The 11022-nt window shown below is 42.6% G+C and overlaps 1 protein-coding gene across 3 annotated transcripts in view; it reads right to left on the bottom strand.

Moving 5' to 3' along the window:
• Positions 1-11022, bottom strand: part of EPN2 (epsin 2) — a 60376-nt gene that overhangs the window by 37371 nt on the left and 11983 nt on the right. For 2 of the 3 annotated variants that reach the window (XM_019512691.1, XM_019512693.1), the window contains exon 1: positions 7662-7857. The exons of the other annotated variant lie outside the window; for it this stretch is intronic. The gene's annotated coding sequence lies outside the window, so the exon portion shown is untranslated. Of the gene's footprint in view, positions 1-7661; positions 7858-11022 lie in introns of those variants that run through there. 3 annotated transcript variants of the gene reach the window in all.

Below are 11022 nucleotides of genomic sequence, written 5' to 3'. Positions count from 1 at the left end.
CACACACACACACACACACACACACACACACACACACACACACACACACACACACACACACACACACACACACACACACACCCTTATATATCTATATATCTCTCTACAGCTATATCTATATCTCTCTCTATATCTATATCTATAGATATAGATAAAAAAAGAAAAGAAACATGTTCTTTAAGTCTGGAACAACCCACGAAACATCTTCAGGATAATGGCTATGCGGCTTCAAGTAAAGAGAGGGAGGTGGTATATTAGCTGATGTACCATCACCTTGTATTGGTAAAATCAGAGATCAAATCCCCTTTATTCATGGCCATGATGGTCTTCTCTTGTTACAGAAATATTTGTATGACTATGAAACCTAGAGGCCCACAAAGATCTTGTTAAATGCTATAACACAAGAGAAAAGACCATGCCTCAGAACGGTGCTAAATTCAACACAGAAAAACAAAGGGAGGGAGAGTGAAAAAAGGTAAAGATCTGTGAAATGACTCGTGAAAGACGCACAGTAGACGACTAAAAGCCAAGAACAAAACCAAGGTCTGCCAACCCTCTGTCCAGTTGCTCTATCCACTAGACCCCCCTGTCTCCAGTGAAGATATCCCCCATGCCTAGGTGTTAGTTCATGCAAACTGCAGCATCAACATAGTGATTCAAACATAGACCCTGATGTCAGCAGAAGCAGCTCTAATGAAATTGATGCTTATGCAGTTATTTAAAAATACTTGTACTACTGAAAAAAAAATAAAAGTACATTAAAGTTTCCTGCTGAACCACTCAAAGTCAGAAACTAGTGAAGCGAACCTTAATTCTTCCCCAATTTGCATAAACCTAATGATTCAGTTGTTTAAAACTTGAAGCGGTATATGACCATGTAATACATGATTTGTTGGATTAATGGTCAAATCCACTATAGCAGATCCTCTGTTCTTATATTAAAATCCATTCCCCGGATCTTCAGGACAAGCCAAGTTATTACACAGAACTGCTTAATAAAGCTGTTAACACCAAATGCTAAATCTGGAAACACTGCTTATAATTCAGTGCTCCCTGGAAGATGACAGCAAATTTGTTTTAATTGCTGCGGCAGTAGAAGTCCTCGGAAAGAGGAGACATTTATTGAATAAAGGACTGCCTGCAGTGAAAGCCTTTAGTCAGAAGTGAGGGATCAGGTATTGTTATTTCTATTATTTTGGAATACTAGGCACATATTTTTTTCTTATGCATTATATAGGGCTGAAGCCCTATCTGGCTTCAAATACGATTCCATTCTGTAACTGCAAAAACTTTGAAAGGGTTTTTTCTCAGGCTCCCACTGATTGTACTTCACAGATTTCCATATTCATAAATAATTCTCACAGAACAAACAGATAAGTGAGTGGGTATAGCTGTACGGCCTAGCGCATATTAAGCTACTTTGATACAAACACTTGTTTTCCAATCCATACGCAAAAAGAGGAGCAACTGTGCACTGTGATGCCTCCGAGAAGAGTATTAAAAGACGCTACGAAGCTTTGCACAATGCATAAAAGCTAACAAGCAGAACACATATTAGCTCTCTTGTGCTATTGTACAATGAAGAAATCCGGAGTCATGAGTATAAGGCAGGCACTGAAATGACTGCTGATGCCTTCCTGCCATCTCCCTTACAAATTACTTAAGGAATCCATGTAGTTTCATAGGTGTTAGGGGCCCTGTGGCAAAGTGGGCCTCCCCAACTAGCCACAGTGCTAGGTTCCCCACTTGCCTTTGGGCATGCCACCCACCTGACTTGCCTGCCATGCCTTGTTGTTAATTAAGATTTATTTAAGGCAGGAGGGTGCCCCAATGCCAAGGGGTGCTACCTGCGGCTCCATACCTCCCCTACACCACCCCCTTAGAATGAGATCTGGGGGGCTTCACTTGGCTGACTTCTCTGCTGGGCTCTGCCCCAACCTACTGCAGCCCCTGCCACGTGGCGAGCACCCCAAAGGTGCTCCACTACAGGCTGGAAGGGACCTTACAACATCATCGGGTCCAGCCCCCTGCATTTAGGGCAGAAAAGAATGGCTGGGGTCAGATGACCCCAGCAAGGAGACATGGTTCAATTTAGGAGGAAGAAAAAAAAAAAACAGTCCCCTTCCCCTAAAAGCTAAACACTGGTCCCCTGCAAACAATTTGGGGGATGAGGAAGCCCCAAAAAATGAGCCAATTCTGGAAGCTTTCCGCTCCCTTTTGCCAAAAAAAGAAAGAGGGGTCAGCTTTCATGGAGGGCAGGTGGCCAAAGTACGTCTTTAAGGAGTTAATGCTGATAAACCCCCACAAATAAATTTAGATTCATGATCTGCAAGGTTTGATTTTACCACAGATTGTTCAGCCATGCCTTGAGGTCCCAGAGATAAATTAAGTTTTTAATGTGGACAGAGACATAGCTACGCAACAGAGCTCTGCATCCAGGGGTAAGCATTACCAGGTGGTTTTCTCCGTCGTGCCTTTTTATTATTATTATTACATTTGTTTGCAAGGACCCAGCAGCTGGCATATTATCAGAGGCATGCTCAGAATATCTGGATGCTTGGGCAGTTTAGTGAAAGGGAAAAATGTCCCTAGCCGGTTGCACTTTGCAGCTCAGCACGCAGCTGTATCACCTGGCCACTTTACTCCAGGACCTGGAAAAGTCAATGATGTGCCTGTTTAACCTTGCAACCTATGACACAAATTAAATCACTGGAAAGAAAACTGATGCTGACTGCATGGGGTGGGACACCGTCTGAAAGAGTCTTGCAGTTCACTGCACATCACAGCTTCATAAGGGGCCTAATTTTAGCTTTGGCAGCATCTCTTTATAAAAATAACATATCCCTTTGCTTATAGCTAGGTCAAGTGTCACCCTGACAGCAAGCTAGCTTCATTTCATACAGCAGGTCTCGTTTTATTCCTCACTCATAATACAGAGATGACTGGACAGGTAATGAATAATGAAACAGTTAAGAATTGTAGAACAGCATAAGGTCAAGCCATTATGCAACGAACCAAAAACCCTAAATGTAAATTAATCAAATAGTACAACAAATAAGTATCTACCGGGACTCTCCAAGGGGAAGCCGTTCTTTCGGGAGTTTCAATCAAAGCATTTCTACATGTATTCAGCAAATAATAAGGAAAGGAAAATTGTCTTGATGTACTTCACAAAATTTAGTGTAGAAATCTGAAGTATGTGCAACCTGCTACACCTATATGGTCACTATTTTAGGCTGAAATAAAGATGATAGGAGAGATTTTCCAGATGAAAACCCATGAAAGCTTGGTTGGAGACACACCTGGAAGGACTTCTCCTTAGAATCCATCCCTGATTAGCATAGTACGCGCTTGCTATTTTAAAAGTTAACAAAATCTCAAAACAAAGCCAGTTTCCTATCAGCTAAAAACATGCACTAAGATATAAACACATTTACCCCACATTTGCTTCCAGATTACAGTCAGCTTAGTTTCATAGTTATTAGGCTCGGAAGGCACCTATTAGATCACTTCGTCCAACCCCCTGCCCTGGGCAGGAAAGAGTGCTGGGGTCAAATGACCCCAGCCAGGTGTCTGTCCAATCTCCACTTCTTAGCTCAAAAAGTTAAATGTCATGAAGGCATGTCATGAAATCACAGAATCATAAAAAATGAGGGTGAGGAAGGGACCTCAGGAGGTCACATCTAGTCCCAACCCCTGCTCAAAGCAGCACCAGCCCTAACTAGATTGTGCTGCATATTAGGAAATGTATATAAATCGGCTGGATATTAGGAAGTGTATATAATCGGCTATTCACAGGGCTTTAGGGATAAAAATACTTTGATAACTATGAATTGTAGCCAACCCCTGGGGGGAAAAAAATATAGATATATATCTTTTTAGATCTCTCTCTCTATTTCTAGTTATCGATATAGACATATATTATTTACCCCAACCTCAATTATTTTTAGATAAGTAAACCACATAGCCAAAGGAGTCTGTAGGTGAAAAGTGATCATTTAAAGACAGGGTTTGGTTACCAGATGAATGTAATTTTCTTTTTAACATGAACTCAGTGCTTAATGTAAAAATCTGCATAAATAAAGAGAAGTCGTCTTTGGGTGGAAAGTACTGCCATGGAAAGTTGAAGCCCTTGAAGAAATTCCTGCAAAACTATTTCTTTTCATCAGGTTTGCGGCAATCTTGAAAACCCGTATCTTCAGTCTGAAGGCCTGTGTGTACTGCAGAGACTCTGCCCCCCAGAAGGATGCTAGCAGCAGAACCCCTTAACGGAGACAGTGGATGTCAGCAGGAAGGACTTTTTTCTGCCAGCACAGCTACACCGCAGCACTGAATACCAGCTAAGCTAATAAAAGCAGCATAGTCTCACTTACATGAGAGGTTACTGGTGGAAACACAGCTGTTCTTGTGAAATATCGTAAGCTAAACCAACCCACAGCTTCCTAAACGTGTTGTTTTAAACTGGTTAAAAGCAGACAGGGGATCCCAAAGTCTAGCCTTCGAAACTCTTACGGCACTAGAAAAATACCAATACACTCCCTAGTGATGCGAAAGACTTCCCTGGCAAGGTGCGGGGGTACCAAGGAAGGAGAGGGCACTAACCTATCATTTTCTATAGAGAATTCCTTCAAATGTTATTGCTCTAGTCCTTACAGCTGTTGAGAAAGACTTGACTATGAATGGCATTTCACATCGTGCCCCCAAGCACGCAGAGACTTCTAGTGGCTGCGCTGCTCCGTTTGGTCCGGATGCTACAGAGCAAAAATGTCCCCTCCTCTTCCAAGAAGGGAAAGCATCAATACCAGTCAGCATCAAGACCAATATTCATGAGTTTGTTGGCACAATGTCAACCAAAGCATCAATTTTATGATACTGCTGGAGAAACCCGGAGTAGCACAGAAGGACACCGCTGTGCTGCTTAAAGATGGGTGGATGGAAAGACTGATCCCAGCCAGCTCAATACTTTGGTATATTAACACAGCACAAGGAAGCTTACACTGCTATATCCTCATGACCGAGCGGTTTTGAAAATCTGGCTATGTAAGCCAGCCTACAAAGGGCCTGCCATCCAGAGATTAGACAGCACTGGAAGAAACACCTTTTCCAGTACGCCCTAAAAAACTGAGTTTTTCTTCAAAAGCTTTGGCTTTTGCGTGCAGAAGGAAATGCAGTCCCCTGGTCTGTCGAACTCCCATCCTTCATCGGGACAACGTTCAATTAGGAGTCCAGCAGACATTGATTCACCCCATGTGAAGTATTCACTCTGAGCAGCAGATTGCCTGAACACCATTCAATGGTTCCAGAGTATAAATGGAAGGAGGAAAGCAACCTTTATTCTACACAGAAGAGTAAAAACCTCCTGCTGACCTGGTCTATCCTGAAATGAAGATATCTGCAACTGTTTCTTCTAGGAACTGCCTGCTTTTCAAGCTGGACCAGTTGTTCTTATCAGAAAAAAATACGGTGGATTATCGTTCCTTTTAGAATTGCTCTTATTGGAAAAACAAATAGTTTAGCAGGGTTGTTGGTTGTAGCTGGGTTGGTCTAAGGACATAGGCAGGCAAGGCTCTTTGCATAGATGTGATGTCTTTTATTAGATCAACTAAATAGTTGGAAAAAAGTTCTTTGCAAGCTTTCAGGCACAAACACCTTTCTTTGGGCAATGGGAGAGTCTCAGGCAATGAGCCTTTGTAGGACTCAATCTAATACTTTTTTCCACTGGTCATCTCTACATGTGAATCAATGGGAGTCTCTCCCACTGCCTGAAGAAGGGTGTTTGTAGCCAAAAGCTTGCAAAGAACTTTTTTTTCCAGCTATTTAATTGGTCTAATAAAAGATATCACATCTACCCAAAGAACCTGGCCTGCCAAATAGTTTAGCGCAAATAACTGCATAACAAGATATCCCAAATTCAAGTCTCTCTGCTCCACATCACCTTGCTTCCCCATAGATTCGTATCTAGAGATGACCAGTGGAAAAAGTATTAGGTCGAGCCCTGCAAAGGCATTCAGGCACAAATAAACACAGATGGGGAAAATGTGACATATCTGCTTTGATCAATACAAAGAATCCTGTTGTGTTGATTATAGAATAGATACTTCAAGTTTCAGGTCTCACTTTATCACTCTGACGCAGTCTGCTTGGCTCTGAGCAGTATTCTCCCCGACACCCACCCACAAATCACCACAGGAACACACTAACAAATTCAGAAACTCATCAAGCTACAAACACTCACGCACACCAGTGATTAGAGGGAAAAAAAAAATCAATCTGTATCCATGTTACTGAGTTAGAATGGAAAGGCTTCAATTAATTAGTGCTTTTAGCACGACATGAATTTCAAATGAGAAAGTCTCATTCAAGTGGCATGGAAGTTCTGCAAAGCTCAGTCTATTCCTACGTGGAAAACCTCCATCAAATTTGGAGTTAAAATTGTCGGACAAACACATACCGCTCACACAAACCAAAAATAGCAAGGAAATTACTCAAGCGCCCTGTTGACACCTCTCACTATAAAACTATCTCCATTCCACCATGCCTGGTCCATACACCTCCACTCTCACCCTGAAAAGTGAACGTGCAGCCTTAATTCATAATGTACATGGCTGCAAAGAATCAGTTTTGATGATTACCATAGGGTCGTTGTGACGTGAGCCAATTTTTTATATATATTAAATTGGTGAAAGTCACGTATATATTAATATATAGAATTGCACCAATTATATGACATGGAGCTCTCACTAAGCGGTTCTGCTATGCCGGGGTGGGCAAAATGTGGCCTGGGGGCTGGATGCGGCCCGCCAAGCCATTCTATCCGGCCTGCGGGGCCCCTAAAAAATTTAGAAAATTAATATTTATCTGCCCTGGGCTGCCTGTCATGTAGCCCTCGATGGCTTGCCAAAACTGCCCTCTGTCCAAAATAATTGCCCGCCCCTGTGCTATGTGGTACATATAGCACGGTGATAGGCTACAATTTTTTTCCTGTAATATTAGGAAAAGTTAAGTGAATGAGGGTCCCATGCTAGCAACCGCTCCAAATTTAGTAATAATTTTAGAGCAGGAGTTGGAAAATAAAAGCTGTGCGTGCACATGCCTCACTGTAGGCGGTTTATGGTTGAATTCAAGGTTATGTATTGGTTGGCTAGGCCAGTAGGAGGAGACATATGGGGTGTGGGTGGTGGATGGGACACGAGGTTCAGAAGGGGGAGATGCGGAGAGTAGATAGCCTATGAGCTGATATACCTCCTTTTTTTCCCCCTCACTTTTGTGGACTGTCTTGGTGGACTAGGCAGCTTAGCCTTAATTCAAAGTCAACTAGTGTGAGAAATCCCCAGGTTTTTTTATAGCTATATTCTTACGTATATCTTTAACGGGAATGAATTACCAAACTACGATAAAGCAGACGTTTGGATATGAAGAGAGCTCATTTAGAAGGAAAAACCTTTCAGTTTTAGGCTACCCACGAAGGAAGGTCAAAGCATTAATAAGTCCTCCACATTGCTGGGGTAACCACTCTTTTTTTGGCCACATTAAGTGTGATTGTATGGGTTATTTTATTTTTTCTCGTGCAAATGTAGATCTGAAAATTCCTGATATATATTGATCTGCCATCAGCTTCCTAAGGTTTTCTGAATCTATCCTTCCACAATACTTCTACCTACCCTCCTATCTATTTCAAGTTCTTAGATGGTATATGCTGTGAGTAGGTGTTAGCTTGCTCTTCTCAAAGAGGATGACAACGGCTTGTTTCTCCAAAGCATCTGCTGCCTGTTCCATTGCTAAATGTCACTTTCTTCAAGTTGGCTTCTGTAGGGAACATGTGTTCTCTCTGCTCAGATTTGATCTTTTGTCATCAGCAACTCTGTAAATACCCTCAATGCTAAAAAACCAAAAAATCAATACTGGTATCCTACATTTCTATGCAACATTTCAGCTATCTTCCAAGGAAGTGACTAGATCTACATAGGGTTTGTAGCCAAAATCTTGAGACAAGAATTGTTATCATTCATGCAAAAACAGATATGTGGCTTCCCCAGCATACAGATTATTCTCTTGATGGTCTTTTAAGGACAAATAATTTCTCCTGACTCTTAGCATCAGAGTCCTCCTTTCTTTCTCTTCTCGGAAGAGGAGGGGACGGTGAAACTCTCTCTTCTACTTGTTATTCTAAGACTTTTTAAGACTCCACCAGACTTATCTTTTCTTGCAAGAGCATCCCAGTCCATCCAGTCACAAGACACAAGAGATTCTAACCTATTAATGACCATCAACTAGTAGAAGCGATGAATCAGTCAATACCATCCCTAAATCGATGGGTATAACATTATGCTGAAGAGGTTACTATTTTGAGCTGATGAAATTCAAGCATCTCTGCCTTAAGCTGTCAGCAACCATTTCACTGAAGGTGGGGGAATGGATGTATTAAAATCACCCTCAATTTTGTTATCCCTCTTGAAATGCTTGGTGCAGTGTCCACTTGCCAGTATCTCCCTGCCAATCAAAGGCTTGTCCCTACAGCTCTTGGGACATCTTCTTCCTTGGCAAGATGAGAAGCACACCTTCCACTGTTCATTTTCCTGTATGGGGTGCGAGGACCCAGTCTTTCCCTTCTTCTTAATACCCAAGTCAGGTACTATTGAATCTTAAATTGTGCTTTTTAGTTTGTGAACACAACTCCATAAAGCCCTCAACACAAGGCTGCTACAAATGTTCCAGTACGTTGGATTTCCACCTCATCTTCTCAGATGTGGCTGTCTTCTCCATCTTGGGAGAAGAACATCAAGATGCAAAGACATGTCCTTCCTGAATCCAACCAGTACCTCTGAGTTTTGAGCTATCCCTAAGAATGACCTGAAAAGGCGTTTAACTTAAATGAACCAGGAGTTTTTTATTATGTATTTTCTGAAGGATGCTTAAGGTAGACCTGAATGTTCTTGTAGTAAAAGAGCAGAACAAAGACTATTCTGCCTTTCTTATCTTACCTGGGAACCTCAAGTCTGGTCTTCTGCCGCTTTGATGGAAGACTTTTGGGGGCTGACTTCAAAGCTCAGCATAGTTTCTGAACACGCAGTCTGCCTAACTTCAGCCTATTTACACTTGCAGATAAACTTGTATCAGCATCAAGCCAGCTTGTGAATAAAGCTTGTTGAGGTCACTTCTTAAGATTCAGCACCATTAAACGCAACATCGCAGAATAGGCATCTATAACACTGTGTTAGAGAAGCTGTTGAAAAAAAGTTAAGGGGGTCGAGATTAGTGAGCCCAATGGCTGCTGTCACAATTTTCAGCACCACAGAATCTCCTTCTGCTCCAAAGGAGACTTATCAACTTGGCATGTGTATATGCATACTAAGTCAACTTAAAATAAGCTAACTTAATTAAGCCGCCTTATCTAAGCTGCCCTAGCTGAGTCAACTTAGCTACACATGCTTAACTAAGCTTGTTTATCTAAGGTGCCTTAACTGAGCCACCTTAACTACAACGACTTAAGTTAAACCACATTGGAACATACACACATACAGCTCCATGACATGCTGGCAGCCATCTTGTGAACTAAGTCGACTCAACTAATACAGCTCAAGATAATCCACCTTGGAGGTGTATTATCTTGCGCTGCATTTAAGCTGACTTTGCTCCACATACGTGTGTACGCTCTGACAGTTAAGGGGGGTTTAAAAAATTAAGCTGGCTTAACTGTCAGAAAGTTAGTATGTGTGTACACACTCATGGTACTGAAAGCAGTAATAGCTGCCACATTACCCAAGCCACAACACCGGAAATGCTACAGCTGAACCAAAGCTGGTAACTACAGTAAGATTCAGGTGCACCGAAGGCTGTGCTGCTCACACGCTAAACTTCCACCCAGTAAATCAATTAACAGGCTTGAATCTCTGGATGCCACCAACAATTCTTTCTTTTTTTTCCTTTTTTATTGCTAACAGGAACATATTGAGTCCTTCAAATTAATTTTAAGTTAACTTTTCTTCCTACATTCCTTCTCATTGTCTTCTTTTTTTTCAGCACAACCCTATGACAGGGGCAGCTCCTGAATTTTTGTTCTGTGAGACATCACCACAAATATCATAGATATGCTAATCACTTGGTTGTAAGCAGTTTTTTTCCTCTCCCCTGCCCCAGAGGCTGGGAGTTGGCTAAAATAACAGCTTTAATCAAAACAGTGTAGCAACCTGTAAATAAAAAGGAGGCAACAGAGAGAGACTTGAATGCAGTCAGCATCTGTTTAGAACACAGTCATGTAAGCAGAAGGCGGTGCTTAAATCCCTCTTGCTAGGGGAACAGATGCAAGAGGCACTATTTTATTAAGAAGCATTAAAACAAGGGTTTGGGCAAAGATGAGGCAGAGATTGATCTTCAGAGATCACCAGTCTCATACTGACTTTTAACAAACACAGCCCCTCTCTTATGCTCATTAGGCATTAAAGTTAAACAGGTATTAACAAAAGATTTTGTGAAGCATCTAAGGTGGGGATCTCAGCCACATGTGCCCATGAAGCAACATATGGTGGTTCCAGCCTGCAGAGCTGGAGGGCTTTGCCCATGCCTGCACCCCTGCTCACTCCGGAGCTGGGCAGTGAGGAGCTGTGCCAGCGCCAGGCAGCACCCAATTGCCCCCACACAGCTGCTACTTCTCCCCCCTTCCCCAGCTCCTGTCTGACATGGATCAGATGGTTTCAGAGGTGCATCAGCAGCAGGGGGCTTTGCTGGAGCCAGGCAGCTGAAAGTTGTGCCCACACCACCGCTGCTTCTAAGGGTGCACCAATAAAAGATTTTTGGGGCCAATAATGATGACCGAGTATTGACCAACCATATCGGCCCATATCAGCTTGACAAGCAGCATCTGGCTGATAAGTCTGTTGGAGGGAAGGGGCATGGGGAGGGCAGATCGAGGCCCCCATAATGAGGGAGGGAGCAAAGCTGGGGCAGGGGCAGGTGTTGCACACCTGGGACAGTGCAGAGTGGGGTGTGGGACAGAGCTGCAGGCGGTTCATCGGGGGGGGGGGG

This window comes from Gavialis gangeticus, unplaced genomic scaffold, assembly GCF_001723915.1.
Source record: "Gavialis gangeticus isolate Ggan-Ray unplaced genomic scaffold, GavGan_comp1, whole genome shotgun sequence".
In the NCBI taxonomy this organism is placed as follows: domain Eukaryota; kingdom Metazoa; phylum Chordata; order Crocodylia; family Gavialidae; genus Gavialis; species Gavialis gangeticus.
This window is presented reverse-complemented; position numbering and strand designations above follow the sequence as displayed.